We start from the raw sequence: 14,738 nt of genomic DNA on the forward strand, positions 1-14,738 counted from the left end.
AATCCACAGAATATTCCATGGCCAAGTGACATCAACCACCATTCTAGTAAGAAACTGAAGTAAAAACGTTTTACGAACCTCTGAAATCATTTCCTGCAGTAAGTGTACAGGCTTGATTTTGTAGATATTCAAACTCAAAATCCACCGAACATTTTTCGTACAGTGGAGTACGGCATATTCAATGCACGAAAAACAACAGGCACATTCGCACTACCATCCGACGATTGACTGCTGGCTTCAGCGACAGCAGTGACCACATTTTCGACGGTAAGACTAAATTTGATTTCTTCCTCTACCTGGAAGAATGTCACGTTGTCCACTTGTTTCACGTCCCTTTACCATGTTGCGTAGGGCACATGGAGACATAGGAGCTCTTCGTATCTGCTTTATATTAGGGAATTCTTTTATTTATATTTATATTTTTTTCTATTAGGGAATTTTTTTCTGCACAGTTCTGCTGGTTCTGGTAGAACCAGAAGCGCGTTTTCTTGCGACGTAGGCCTTATGGGCAGAGAAATTGATAACGTTCATGCAGAATCCGCCTTCTTTTTACCCAAAGAATAATACTAATAGGCATGAGGTGCAACGCAAATGATAATTTGCATTTTCAATATATGCAAATAAACACCAATTGTGTTATAGCGCTACTTATCTGCGGAATTTGTAATAAAATCTTTTATTTAATAGATTTCAAACGCATTATTTGAATTATCTGTAGGTCAAATTTTATCTCACTTGGGCCATTAGAACGCATTCTAGAACCCTCTGAAGTGGGAAGTTTATTTCTTGCTGACCTTGCACTCTCTGGCATAATGAAGTTATAAAAATGCTTGAACAATTATAATTTTGCCATTTTTTTAAAGACATGATTCCGATTTAAAATCATATTACTGAAACTATTAATTAACATATTGATCTTTCAATTAATATAAAAGAAAAAGCTTTAAAATGATATTATGAAAGCAAATGATTATTATTTATTATTATTATTAATAATAATAAATAATTTATTATTATTAATTAATAATATTTACTTTACGGTGTTATTTACTTCCAGACATCCAAAAAGATTTCAAGAAATCCTGAACTCTTCATTGAGAAAACGGGAGAAATTTTAAGCATTTTAAAAATATATTTGTACTTGTATTGCTAAGAATAAATTCTTATCCCACTAGAAATGAATGAAGAAATAGAAATTCTAGGAAATGCTTTTGAGAAAAAAGTATAAAAGCGAAGTTAAACGCGATTTCTATCAAGTTGGTTGATACTTAACGGTGTTAGTTCAAAAGGAAATTCCATTAACGCTACCTTACTTTAAATCATTTTGCTAAGATCGAAAATTCTCGAATTCTTAAAAATTCGCTTTTTCGAATGTCGAGGATTTATTTGCCCGCAGCGACAAATGCCACTCTTCTAGAAAGCCTCGAATTCAGATGATCCTTTAAAGCATTCGCTGACACAGTGAAGTGAAAAGATATCCCTCCAGATTTTCTCAAAAAATATGTAATATATTTTCACTACCTAACTGATAAAAAGCTGTTCAGTTTTTCATTTTGGAAAAAATGGATTTCGGAAATCGTTAACATATATCTTGTATTCTTCTCTTTTAATTTGATAGTAGAATTGAAAATTTAATTGTTATAAAGATTACATAACAAAACAAGAAAAAAAACGTTTTATGTTTCACCAGTTTTGTATTAAATTATGAGGAATTACGGTACTTTTCCGTTTCGCCGGCGCAAGTCTCGCCAATCTGACTTTGTCGGCGACAACATACAGTATACACATAAAAAATGTTAACAAATGTTAGTTCTAAGAATTCTTTATTTTTGAAGGCATAAACATTTTAATATGGTTTATAATTTTGTAAAATGCCAATAAATAAAGACAATAAATTTGTAAAAAGACATTAAGAATTTACTATGCTATCATGGTTCAACATCCTGATTCGCCGGTTCGTATAACGTGACCCCAAGTGATCTCATCTCACTTGAACTACGATACAAAAATATAATTCTCTCAGTAATTATCTACATTAATTTGAAGTTAAATCTTAATTTTGAATACAAGTTTAAATGCAAGAATTATTTCAATTCGTACGAATAGCTTACTGAGAAATTATATAAAACCGTAGTGCTTTACTTCGCTAGTGCATTCTCATTAGAATTGATAAATTTAACACTTGATTTTGCATTTCTATATTTTCGCCTTCGGGTGAGTGGTGTAATTGCATCCTAATTGACTTAATTACCGCGAATGCTCTTAGGGCATAAAATTTGATTATCTTTGTAAATATTCTATGCAGTTGTATGCCAGTATTCAATCTGGTAAGAAATGGCTGCGACTTGTTTTGAAAATGAAGTGTAAAAGGTTACCAGCGAAGCTACTCCCTTTGGCATTAGCTGTACCATTATTGGCGACTTTATCGTTTGCGCCGGCAAAACGGAAAAGTACCGGAATTACTATCATTGGCTTAATTCTACTGCCTTTAATCTATGCTATCATGTTTCCTTCAATTTTAGCTGTAACATTCAGTATCAATCTGCTTTCAGACCCATTATTCTGCTATTACCTACTTTGTGAATTTTTCTGTTAAATTTCTTTCAGTCACATACTTCTTTGCAGCTTTCAATTTCATCAGCCCCCTCCCCATTCAGCAGGTATTAATCATACGGTATTCTTATATCTCCGAGTTTTATGAGACTTTTTTGTTAAATTGCTGTAAATAGGGAAATATTTTATTTTTTAAATGTTTCCTTTGAAATTATGTGCAAAAAATTCCATTAAAAATTTTAACCTTAGATTATATTAGTTTACAGCAGTTGTAACTTTTCTTTTCAAAGTTAAATATAAGCCAGTTTTAAATCTTTTATAAAATATGCCGTAAATCGCTCAGAATGGAAGGAAAATAACAGAATCTAGATAAGTATTTTACTTTATCTCTAAATTCCATTCATTTCAGCACTGTTTTATATTCTGTTATGCAAATGTATTCAGCTTTGAAGTTCTTTCCATATATTCATTTCATTTACTGCTAGCAATAATATATTCGTTCCTTGCAGAGGAAAAAGAAATCTGTATCTTGAAGTCACATAGAATGCGTGTATTGTTATAAAAATGCAGGAAAGAATCAATAATCAAAAGAAAGAAATCCACTCAAGATAACAATGAAGTAAGTGACATCATATCTTTCCGAAAAACGTTACATGATTGTTAAAGGCTTAAAACCTTCCTCAGAGCTTAACTGGGCATTTTAAGTGGGAAAAAAATTCAACCTCAAATTATTTACTTTAATTTATCTAAGCCGACCTCTCAAAGCAAACCGAAAAAAGATGTCAAATTTTAAAATTAAATATCTAGATCAATTTTATCACACAGAAGTCAAAGCACATTATTTTTTTATAGTGAGCATAAATTTTACTATATTTAACTATGGGGCCCACAGAACAGCACTTTTATCACACTTGCCTGTCGAATTTAAGCATATTTTTAAGTGAAAATATAAGTACTTCAAAGGATTAGTGGATTATTCAGTTATGGCAAAGCACACAAGGGCTATCTGCCTAAAGGGAGGGATGCCATCGTGGAGGACTTTCTAAGGAAAACTGGCTCGTATACACGTTACACATGGGGAAAACCACGAAAACGCCCATGCAGCCAGCCCGTTCTCGGGATTCAAACCTCGGACCGAACTTCCAGTGTTTACCGCTCGGCCGCTGGTGGGCCCTAAGTACTTCAAAGAAACATGAAATAAACAGGAATTTAAATAAATTTGGATATTTACATAGAGCCTTGCAGAAAAAAAAGAACAAAGTTAGCGTTCTTTTAATATATACTCTGATATGAAATGAGTGGAAAATTTTAAACTTTTTAAGTAAAATAAAAGACGAATTTTCAATGTAAATATTAAACCAAATTTTAAATAAACAAGAATGGTAGAACATAGCTCCTTAAATTTATTTTTAACCTGAGTTTATTACTAGTTAACCCGAGTTTGTTACGATTTAAAAATTAAGTTGAATGTTGCTGTGAATAAATATTTAAACAGGAAATTTCTCGGCTTTCGATAAAATACTAGAAATAGTTATATACTTTCAGTATATAGCTAAGTACCTGCTGGAGTAGCCCTGATTCTCACTTTACTTTACTTCCAAAACGATTACTTCTAATTTAGGGCTGGATGACCCTTTAGTGGGTAAATTTAAATTGACTTAACTGCGGCGAGTACAAGTTTTCACGTCCAATATGAATTAACTACAAATGTTAATTTTAATATGCTGTCAAAAGATCACTTCAATAACAAAATAGGAACGAGATACTTATTCGTATTCAGGCACAAATGTCGCAGTTGTCAGTCTATCAATCACTCAAATCAACCTCATTCATTTAATCTGCACCTAACTTCTTTTATTCAATTGTTAATTTATCTGTGAGAGTTAACGGAAAGAAGGCAGATTGAAACAGGAAAATAAAAAATTAGCTAGCAAAGTAAAAATATCTCCAATTTGAACTTAATATAGTATATAGTATTTAATGTTACTGATTTAATCTTTTCTAACAGTGCTACGTCATTTTACTTATAAGAAAAAGGCAAATATATGAAATATTCCGTGTTATTGTTTTCAGTTTCAGAGTACATTATGTATGATTATTTTAAAAATATTTACAATGGAGTGCAATAAAACACTAAATATAAATTCCCTTAATGACAATACAGTATGTCTACAAATCAGAGACGAAATGGTATTAAATCACTTAAAAATTTCTTTTAATTCCAATTTTTATAATAATTAATTTTCCAGTTCTATCATTATTTTGTATCCAGTTATTTATTGGAAATTGCATTGATCAATTTATATTCTCAGAATTACAAATTCATTTTAAACGTTTCTCTAAAAGGAATTTTAATTATTGCAAACCGAATTAAATTATGGTATATTATTAAAATTAATGCAGTTTTTTATTGGTAGAACATTATAAAAACTACTTTCGACAATTTCTCGAGAAACGAGCATGATCATCCTATCCATGGTTTCAGCAACGTACCTAGATGCTAGATTATTTCTAACATGAGGAAGAATTTTCTAAATATTCATTCAATTAACCAGCTAAAAGCTTTTCTAATTCACATGAATACGAAACATATCGGCAAAAGCGAAAAATCGCAAAATTAAAGTTCCTTTTACAGTCATAGTTATGGTTAACTAACGTTATAAACGTGAAGAATGCCGATATATCAGAGACCGATGCAAACGTTCTTCCATTTTGGCGACGAACAACAGATGAATAGATTAGGCAGACTACATACTTTGCATTATAGCCGCCAAGGGGCGCACCTGAAACCAGCAAGAAGGGCAACAGTTCTGCCTCCACATTCCACAGGAATCTCTGAACGAAGCTGTTTACTCCACGAGATAAGTAGAAATAACGCCCACTCGCTATAAACGAATGCTGCGATCGATATGGGGGGGGGGAGGAAAGAAACGGCGGTCACAGTGAAAAAAGCTTCCACAAAAATGAGATCTCCGGATGTTTAGCCTTTTCCTTCCCCTTCTCAGAAAATGCCGATGCTTCGAAATTTCTCAGAAGAAAAGAATTTGATGTAAAATACCTCTATACCTTTGTCGACTCTGTTTATTCAGAAAACAAAAAGCTTTTATTATTTAGCTCTGTTTTGATCAGATAAAGCAGCCTTACTTATTCTTGGATGGTGGGAGATTTTTATTAGCATTCTCTGAAAAGTGACGTTGCTCTTCATCCAAAAATAGAATAATGCGTATAATACTCCCTTGAAAACTTTAAGCAAAATATTTTGTAAGCAAACAACTCTGTCAAGCCAGTACAACAGAACAAATACATATTCTGACGAGGTTGTTTATATGCGCAGTGTAACAGAACCTCACATAAGGTATAGTCAGAATTTAATGTAAAATCAATTTAATGTAAAATTTGTCTAATCTGTAACTCTCATTAGAGCATGATCTCTTTTACCATGATGTAATCTTCAGGTTCTCTAAACAAGCCATATACGCGTACATTCGTTTAATATATATAAGCAATTCCTGATCAATTACCTTTAAACCAATTCTTTAATACGAAGAACACCAAAAGATCTTCCTTAACTTCTTGATCAGGATCTTCTTTGACTTTAAATTGCACATTGAAAGTTAATGTGAAATTTTAAGTCAGTCAATGAAATTGGTGTCATGGCGAACAAATTTATGACGAATATAAACTGAAATTATGTGAACTTATCTCAGATCTTGAAATGATGCTTTAAACTGTTATGTTTATTTTTAATTTTTTAAAGCAAAAATATTTCAGTAATATTTTTTCTTAGGTTTGAAAGTCTGAAACGCCTGCTAGGATCCGATGATGGATGTTGAGTATACTCGTTATCAACGTAGATAACAGCGACGGTATCAATGACGATATCGACGAGGCGTTCCTGAAAATCTTGAACTGGCTTCAGTTCTATTCTGTCTACTTGATACACTTTGCCATTCATTTCTGGTTCATTATTTGTGTTAATGAGATTACCAAAATCGATGTCCCCTTGTGCTCCAAGATCGTTATGCGATACAATGCATTCAGCATCCAATGATTTAATAGAGGCATTCAAACTGAGTTCTTCCTGATTCAAGATGGTTATACTGCTACTCATGCCTGTTTGATTACCTGAGTTATCAAGTTTTGGAAAATTAAAATCCTTTTCTATTTCATGATGGAGGTAATTAAATTGATTTTCATCACTGATATTGTGTACATCACTGGGATTATTATCGAAATCTCTGGCAAAAAGGTCGATGAGGTCAATGTCACTATCAATATTCAAATTAAGAAGATTATTATCAAAAGCTTCGTTAGAAACTTCGAGGAGATCGGTGTCACTGTCTATATCCACATCAAAGGAATCATCATTAAATTCGTTAATATCAGTATATGAATTAAGGAAACCTATATTATGTACCTTCTTTTCGGCATTAATGTTGTGTTCATTACAGTTAATGGTGTTTTCATCGTTACTTTTCCGAGTTTTCTCTTCTCTTCGAGAAAACAAAAAGAAGGCATTCGCAAAACAAATAAGTATGCCCAACAGTCTGTCGATAAACGGTGTTGGTATAATAACTAATAACGTAACACAATACTGTCAAAAAAAAAGGAAGTTCATTACTGAAAATAGCCCCAAAACGATTTCAGCAGTAAAAATAGCAAATTTAAGCAAATAAGCTCCACACTTAAGATTTTAGCACCACTAGATTTGATATCTCTAATGATTATGGTTATAAGCATTGCATACATTAACTTTGTTTTTTAAGTCAACATGCAATTTCTTTTCTTGATCAGGATCTTCTTTAACTTGATAATCTTCCTTAACTTCTTGATCAATTCCTGATCAAGTGCAAAAAGGGTAGTTTCTTAAAGTTTTATTTTTTAAATATTTAGTTTCAAAAAGAGACTTTGAAATTATTTAACTGTAATATTTTCATATCTAATAATTTATGCACACTAATTTTTAAAAGATAAGTGGCCAGAAATCAAAGCTAATAAAGTTTGCGTACAACGCGAAGGAGGCGGATCTAACTTTTAAACTTCAAACTTGAGAATGCAGAGAAGGTTACACTTTCAAGGTCATTGACTTCCGAAGCGAATTTCACGTTGCTTGGAAGTTGTTATTTCTATTTTCTTTGACGAAAATGACAACCAATAAAGAAATTCCTTTAGTTACGAGACAACTAATTATCAAATTGAGAGATGAAGGTAAAACTCTTCGTTATATTGATAAAACCATTGGAAAACCATTTTCTAGTGTGCAAAGAGTTATTCAAAACTATCTCGACACTGGTAGTCTTGCTGTAAAACCAAGATGTGGGAGACCGAAGAAGCTAACGCAGAGAGAAGAAAGAAAAACTCTTTTACGAATTAAACAAAATCCTAACTTTTCTGTTGCAAGCATTGCAAAAGAAATTTTTTTAACTAGCAAGGAAATTTCTCCTGAAACTTAACGAAAAGTGCTGCGAAAGGCCGATTATCATGGACGCAAACCTAGGTCTAAGCCATACATTTCCGAGACAAATAGAAAGAAAAGAATTGCTTTTGCCAAAACACATTCAAACTCTTCGCAGGACTTCTGGAACAATATAATTTGGTCACATGAAAGTAAATTTACAATATTTAAAGTTAATGGCCACCCTATTGTATGGAGAAAACCAAGAACAGAACTGAATCTGAGAAATTTAAATCCAACTGTCAAACAGGGAGCTGGCGGTGTGATAGTATGGGGGTGTATGTCATCGAAAGGAGTTGAAAATTTTCACATTATTGATAAAGTCATGGATAAGTATGTTTACCTGGATATTCTGAAGAAAAATCAGTGTCCGAAATTTAAAGCTTTCTAATACCTTTATTTTCCAAGAAGACAACGACCCGAAACATACAGCTAACATTGTGAAGGAATATCTCCTCTATCACACTCCAATACAGTTGCGTACTCCTCCACAGTCACCAGACCTCAATCCAATCGAACATTTATGGGCAAAATTGGAAAAACGAATTCGAAACACACAATATTACGTCGTTAAATGAGCTAATTAGTAAATTGCAGGACGAATGGGCGAAATTTACGTCGGATGACACTGAAAAACTAGTTCAGTCAATGCCCAGACGTAAAAAACTTATATTTTGCTTTTTTTTTTTTTTTTTTTTTTTTTTTGAAAGTGTACGCAGATTTATTGGAAGGAATTTCTTAGTTCTTTCGACAAAATATATTTTTGAAAAAATGTAAAAAGTATTACACTGATATTATTTACTTTTTATTTAAGCTTACAATATTAGCTAATAGAAGAAAAAAATGCAATGATTAAAATACATTTTTCTATGCTTTAAGTGTTTTTTTAATTTTAGTCTGTACGCAGACTTTTGTGACTAACTGTATATTAGAAATGAAAGCTGAAACAAGTTAATTAATGACTGAAATACCTGAGGTAGTTGTTTTAGTTGATTTATTTCCAATGGCAAGAGAAAAAAGTAACATTTTACAATTAAGAATACACGAAACGCAAAAAAAGAAAAAGTCAATATTTGATCAGGCTTTTAGTGCTCCGCTGTCCCACAACCTTGGAAACATCACGCAATGCCAAGCATCTCATAATGTAACTTTTGTTTATTTCTTCATCTTCTCCACACAAAGAAGAGTTCGGATTGTTAGGATGCCAGTACGGTGTAGACGATTTGCTACATAATTGCTCAACGGCCAGTTTAAATTTAACAAATACATTTGGATGAGATTCATCTGCTATTTTTAAATCTGAAATGCTTTTACAGCTCTTAGAAAAGATACTAGTAAACAGCTGTTCGTTCCATCTAAATTCCAACAATTTACAAATGCATGGTTTTGCAGAATGGCAAGACCTTCTTACTCTCAACGGTTTATTTATCCTTAAGCCCCTCTTTACGAAAATATTGGGATCCAAAGATGAATCAACAGCTAGATATAAAGCAATATGTGCCAGCTTATCTCAAACTTTTCGCAATATCTTGAATGTTCTCTTCTGTTTTTAAGTCCTTAAGCAACTTTCACCTCTAAGGCATCAATAACGTAAAAATCAATATTCAAGAGTACTTTAGCGTTATTAGTTATTTAGCAATTGAAATGGAATCATAATTCTTATTTTCATTATAAAGTATTTTTGTTAGCTACATTTAAAATATTCAAATTAGATTATTGCATAGTTTATGATTCCCCTTCTCTGTAGAGAAGAATTAAAGCAAAGTAAACTTCCAGCTCTTTAACAATTTCATATCAGTATAGTTCTTCTGGCCAGTAAAATCAATCCTCATTCTGTCAGTTGATCTTTCTTATTAACAAAATAGGGTACTACGTATTATCACACACCTTAGTAGAAATCGCTAAAGCTTTAGAATGCACTCAATTCTCATAACCAAGCGCATAACAATTATTCAGGAAATCATGCTCTTGAAACATTTTTTCAGTTTCCAATATCGCTATTTTCGTATGCGTTCTTTTTGTTGCATTGCAAGTTCCAACGGTTTTTGTAGAAAAATTATGATTATTTTCTGTCTTAAACTCGATTTTAAAATTTATGCTCGTAGGAGTTTCCTAAAATAGAAGAAAGATAGGTGACATTTCCGCATAAATACATTATTTTGTCATAAAATCGCTAAACGAACAATGCTTCGAATTCTTTCTCAAAGCGATTGCTACGAAATTTCCACCACAACAAAAACCCGTTTGTAACTAGCTTTACTGATTTCATTTTGGATATAAGTATATAGGAACTTAGGGTTCTGTCATCGAGACCAGATTCAGAAATGTATGAACGTGTGTTTGTTTGTACATCCATTATATGTATACACAGACATGCATTTGTACTTACATATATGCATGTATATATGAACACATGCATGCATACACACATACATTTCTGATCCCGGTCCTGATAACAGGACAGTACTGAACTGAAACTTAGACTATATATGTAGTAATATGTATGTATCTAACATAAAATATTTTACAATAAGACGTAATTGTTGTTTTTTTAACCGTAAAAATCGCTGACCTGCGTCAGGTGAAGCAAACTGGCCAGATACATAAGTACCTTAATTCGAACTTATTATAGTCTTATTAGTCCCATATGGTTCTGAAAACAGATCCTAAATCTTATAAAGTTTTAAAAACAGGTTTTAAAAGTTACAAGCTAATCCTGATTTTGAACTGATTCCGAAATTTTTAATAATGTACAAATATTACGTGTTTTTAAGGTATGCTATTTTGAGGTTCTTACGTATTAACTCAACCAGCTTGGAGAAATTTGGCGAATTTTTACAGATGAAAAGGCAAAAGTTATCAGGTGAAAGATGGTGGTTCACAAGAATGTTTTTCGAAAAGATTCTCAGGCTATCCATATCCACTGTAAGTCACTAAATATACATTATTAAGAAAGAAAATATATCTTAGCAGATTAAATGCAACTTTTAATTATTAAATAAGGATAGCTTAATGCATTAAAAGAATAAAACGCTTAAATTTGTCTCCAAGAATTTCTGTATTTTTTTCACTATTCTCAAATACACAGAGATCTGTTTTCGCTTAAAAAACATCAGAGCATCTGATGAACAACCGAGTCTGCAGAGACTCGGCAACGTGGAAGCCTCGGCAACAAATGCGCCTCCTCGTTGTTCCCTTTAGAAAGATTTTAAAATTAAGTTAAGGGCAAAATATATGACGATTTGTTTAAAAATTCGAACTTGGAATACAACCAAAAGCACACATCAGAAATTGGCGACGTTGCTTGACTGAAGGATTGTGATGACTGAAAGATTGTGTGACTAAAGGATTGTGTGTGAAGGACTGTGACTGTAATATTGCTGAAGAATGGTTGGTTATGCGCATAGTTGACAGAGTTTGACACATTCTGAAAATTTGGCGATTTCTACTAAGGTGGTTGCGATAACATGTAAATACTATTAACTGTCAGTTCTGTGTTTTTCCCTTGCAGTTCTAAAAAAGATAATTAAAATTTGGGACTTCTTCTTTTACAGTAAAGCAAGCGGTGAGTTATTTCCAAATTTGGAATTCTACCATAAAAAATGTAGATACTATACCATCAGCTGAATATGACCAAAAAGCAGTTAATAAATTGGAACAATTACTTGCATGAACTTTGTGCTCATAGCGTTCTAAGCAGAATTTCGATGAGGAGGGTATAGTAAAATTGTAGAAATTGACGAAAAGCTTTCCACGAGGCATAGGAATGGAGCGGTTCAAATACAGATTGTTTACTAAATACAGATTAATTCCTTAAAATTTCTGTAGGAACGATTGGCGCAAATTTGACATCACCACCATCTGCATGGTAGCCAACTTTGACAGTCGACGGGATAATATTTGTACCCTTCTATGACTGACAACGTAATCTGAATTTAATCTTTATAAGCGCAATAAAACATTAAAGGTGATTCTATTTAGTTATGTGCTTTTAATTTTGGATGTGTCACTTTATACATATTTAATTTCATTTTACTTGCTTTAGTCTTATTTCTCACAGTTAATTTCTTTTGGGAAGATATCCCAACAAAACCAGCTAAATCCAGCCTGTTGGTTTGGTGTATTAGTGAGTTTATTAATAGTTTTGGAATCTTAAATTCTTCGGACTTAAGCTCAAAATGTCTCACTAGCGTTAAATTAAAATATTCTAAATAATACCAAATTATTTAAATGAAAATGTGAAATAGCATAATCATTCTAATGAAATAAGAATAATAATTTATAAATAATAAATAAGAATTAGAAGAAATAATAATTTCAAATAAAATTGAAAAATAAATAATTTCTTAGCTATAAAACATCAAATTAAAAAAGCAACAGTAAAATTTGGATAGCTTTTTAATGATGAATAAAATAACGTAAAGAAGAGCAGTTTTCATCCTGAATCTTTTCTTAACGTTGAAGCCGATTTAATTACCATCAGCAACTGTAATGAACTTTTTTTTAATTGATTCCCGGCGGCAATGACTATTTAAAGCCAAAAGTAATTGAAACGATAAACGGAAGCTTCTTTATTTTCTGACTGGGTTTTCACAGGCTCGAACTTCCCGCTGATAAATAGTTCCAACCTTTTCTTGTTTTGTTGACCATATTCAGCTGACCGTATCGTATCCATTAAAACACACTTCTTTTGAGCGTTTTGGTTTATGCTATTACCGCAAAGCCTCGAGCGCTATTTGCCTAAGGGGAGGGGTGCCTTCGTGGAGGACTTTCTACAGGAAAATGGCTGGTGTATACGTTACACATGAGGAAAACCACGAAAACGCCCATTGCGGAATTCGAATCTCTAACCGAACTACCAGTGTACAGAGACTTTACCACTCGGCAGCTGGTGGGAACTTCTTTTAATGGTTAAGATCCCATAACTTCGGAAATAATATACTACTTTCTGTTCTGCAGAATGGAAGTCTAAGAATTTAAGCAAAAGATTCAGGGGGAAAATATAACAGTTAATTTAAATGCTTAATCGTAAAAACACAACATGGCTTATCGGGAATCAATCGATTTTACATCAGACGAAAACGCAGATGATATGAGCGTGTTCTTAGATCACATTTATCCTGAACTGGCGCTAAATCCCGCTGCTTGGCGACAGTTCCGCGGTCGGCAGAATAATACTTAAGTATCCATGAATTATACAATTAGAAATGATATTTAAAAAATAAAAAAACGATACATCCGTATTAACGTAACCTCCGTTATGGAAGTCTCCAAATTTTCAAAATGTGCCATACTCTAGCAACCATTTTATAACTATTCTTCCGGCAACCATGCTCGTAACAATCCTTCAGTCAAGCAACGCCGCCATTTTCGTATGCGTTCTTTCTGTTGCACTCCGAGTTTCAGCGGTTTCTATGAAAAAATCATAATATTTTTTGCCTTCAACTTGGTTTTCAAGTATGAGTTTGTAGAATTTGCCGACACTGGAGCAAAGTGCTGTAAAATTAATTTCTGAAGGAATGCTGAATATTGCTCAAAATTTTCTAAAGGAAACAACTAGGAAATAAATTTCCTAGATAGCCGCTGTTGTTGAGTGTTGCAGGAAGCCGATTCTTCGCGGTTCTATGATTTTTTTTAAGCGAAAACAGATCGCTGTGTATTTCGGAAGAAGAATAGTGCAAAAAAAATTGCAGAAAGATTTTGAAGAAGCATGTAAGTGTTTTATTTTTTAATGTATCATTTAATCCTTATTCAATAATATTTAAAATTTCTAAAGTATGTTTTATTTTCATATATTGATAATGTTTACTGAGTTACGATAAATATTGATAGCTTGGGAAAGCGAAAACTACCACTTTGCCCTCAATACGCAACCTTTACCTTTTCATCTGTAAAAAATTGGTAAATTGAGCCAAAGTGGTTGCGTTAATATGTAAGTACACAAAACAATTGCTGAGGCGTAAGTATATTTCTTTTGAAAAATACACTTTTTTTACATTGGTATGCAATGTACTGTTATAATTCGAAAAATAAGTTCAGTGAAAAAAGGATTGTTAATACTTCTGAAACGAGACAGTTTCTTAAATTGCGTGGATAATTAATGCGGAGGTAGCAAAATGCTAATCAGGGAATGGCAAGATTAGTCTCCACATGTACAAAATTCTTTAATTGTATAGCGTAATATTTCCTTTCTATTATTCCAATAAATTCACCTTTTATGAAAATATTATAGCTTGAATAGTTACCAGACCAAGAAGTACTGCCCGTTATTAAAAATTATAAATTCTCTAATATTGTACAGAAATGAGAGTTTAATAATTTTTTCATTTTGGTTACTGTTTTATAGGACTTTGATTTAAATACTCAAAAGACTTTTTACAAGTAGCAAAATTTCACAAATTAATAATCGATGAATGAAAATTAGAAACCTTCAAAAATATCATTTGACTTACTAATCATTGTTAGAGAAGTTGGCAATCCACTAACTTTTATGTCAGTTTACAAGTTAAGAAATTTTATTTTAGTTTAAATATTTAACAGAAGATAATGCACAATAAAAAAAATAACACAATATCATATATAAATGCTCAGCGAAATCGAGAAGTGCAATCAAGAATCAATAAATGCTCAGTGAAATAAAAAAAAACAATGTTATATATAAATGCTCAGTGAATCAAACATTAGCATACAAGGACAGAAATAAAGCATTGATAATCCGAGATAAAGTAAA

The 14,738-nt window shown here is 32.3% G+C and overlaps 1 protein-coding gene across 6 annotated transcripts in view; it reads right to left on the bottom strand.

Annotated features, from left to right (window-relative positions):
* LOC118191457 (coiled-coil domain-containing protein AGAP005037-like) overlaps positions 1–14,738 on the bottom strand; it is a 769,544-nt gene that overhangs the window by 734,741 nt on the left and 20,065 nt on the right. The window contains exon 1 of one of the 6 annotated variants that reach the window (XM_085811560.1): positions 5,309–5,430. The exons of the other annotated variants lie outside the window; for them this stretch is intronic. The gene's annotated coding sequence lies outside the window, so the exon portion shown is untranslated. Of the gene's footprint in view, positions 1–5,308; positions 5,431–14,738 lie in introns of those variants that run through there. 6 annotated transcript variants of the gene reach the window in all.

The sequence above is a fragment of the Stegodyphus dumicola genome, chromosome 2, assembly GCF_044657685.1.
Source record: "Stegodyphus dumicola isolate Sdum_Otavi_A_Nest chromosome 2, ASM4465768v1".
Classification (NCBI taxonomy): Eukaryota; Metazoa; Arthropoda; class Arachnida; order Araneae; family Eresidae; genus Stegodyphus; species Stegodyphus dumicola.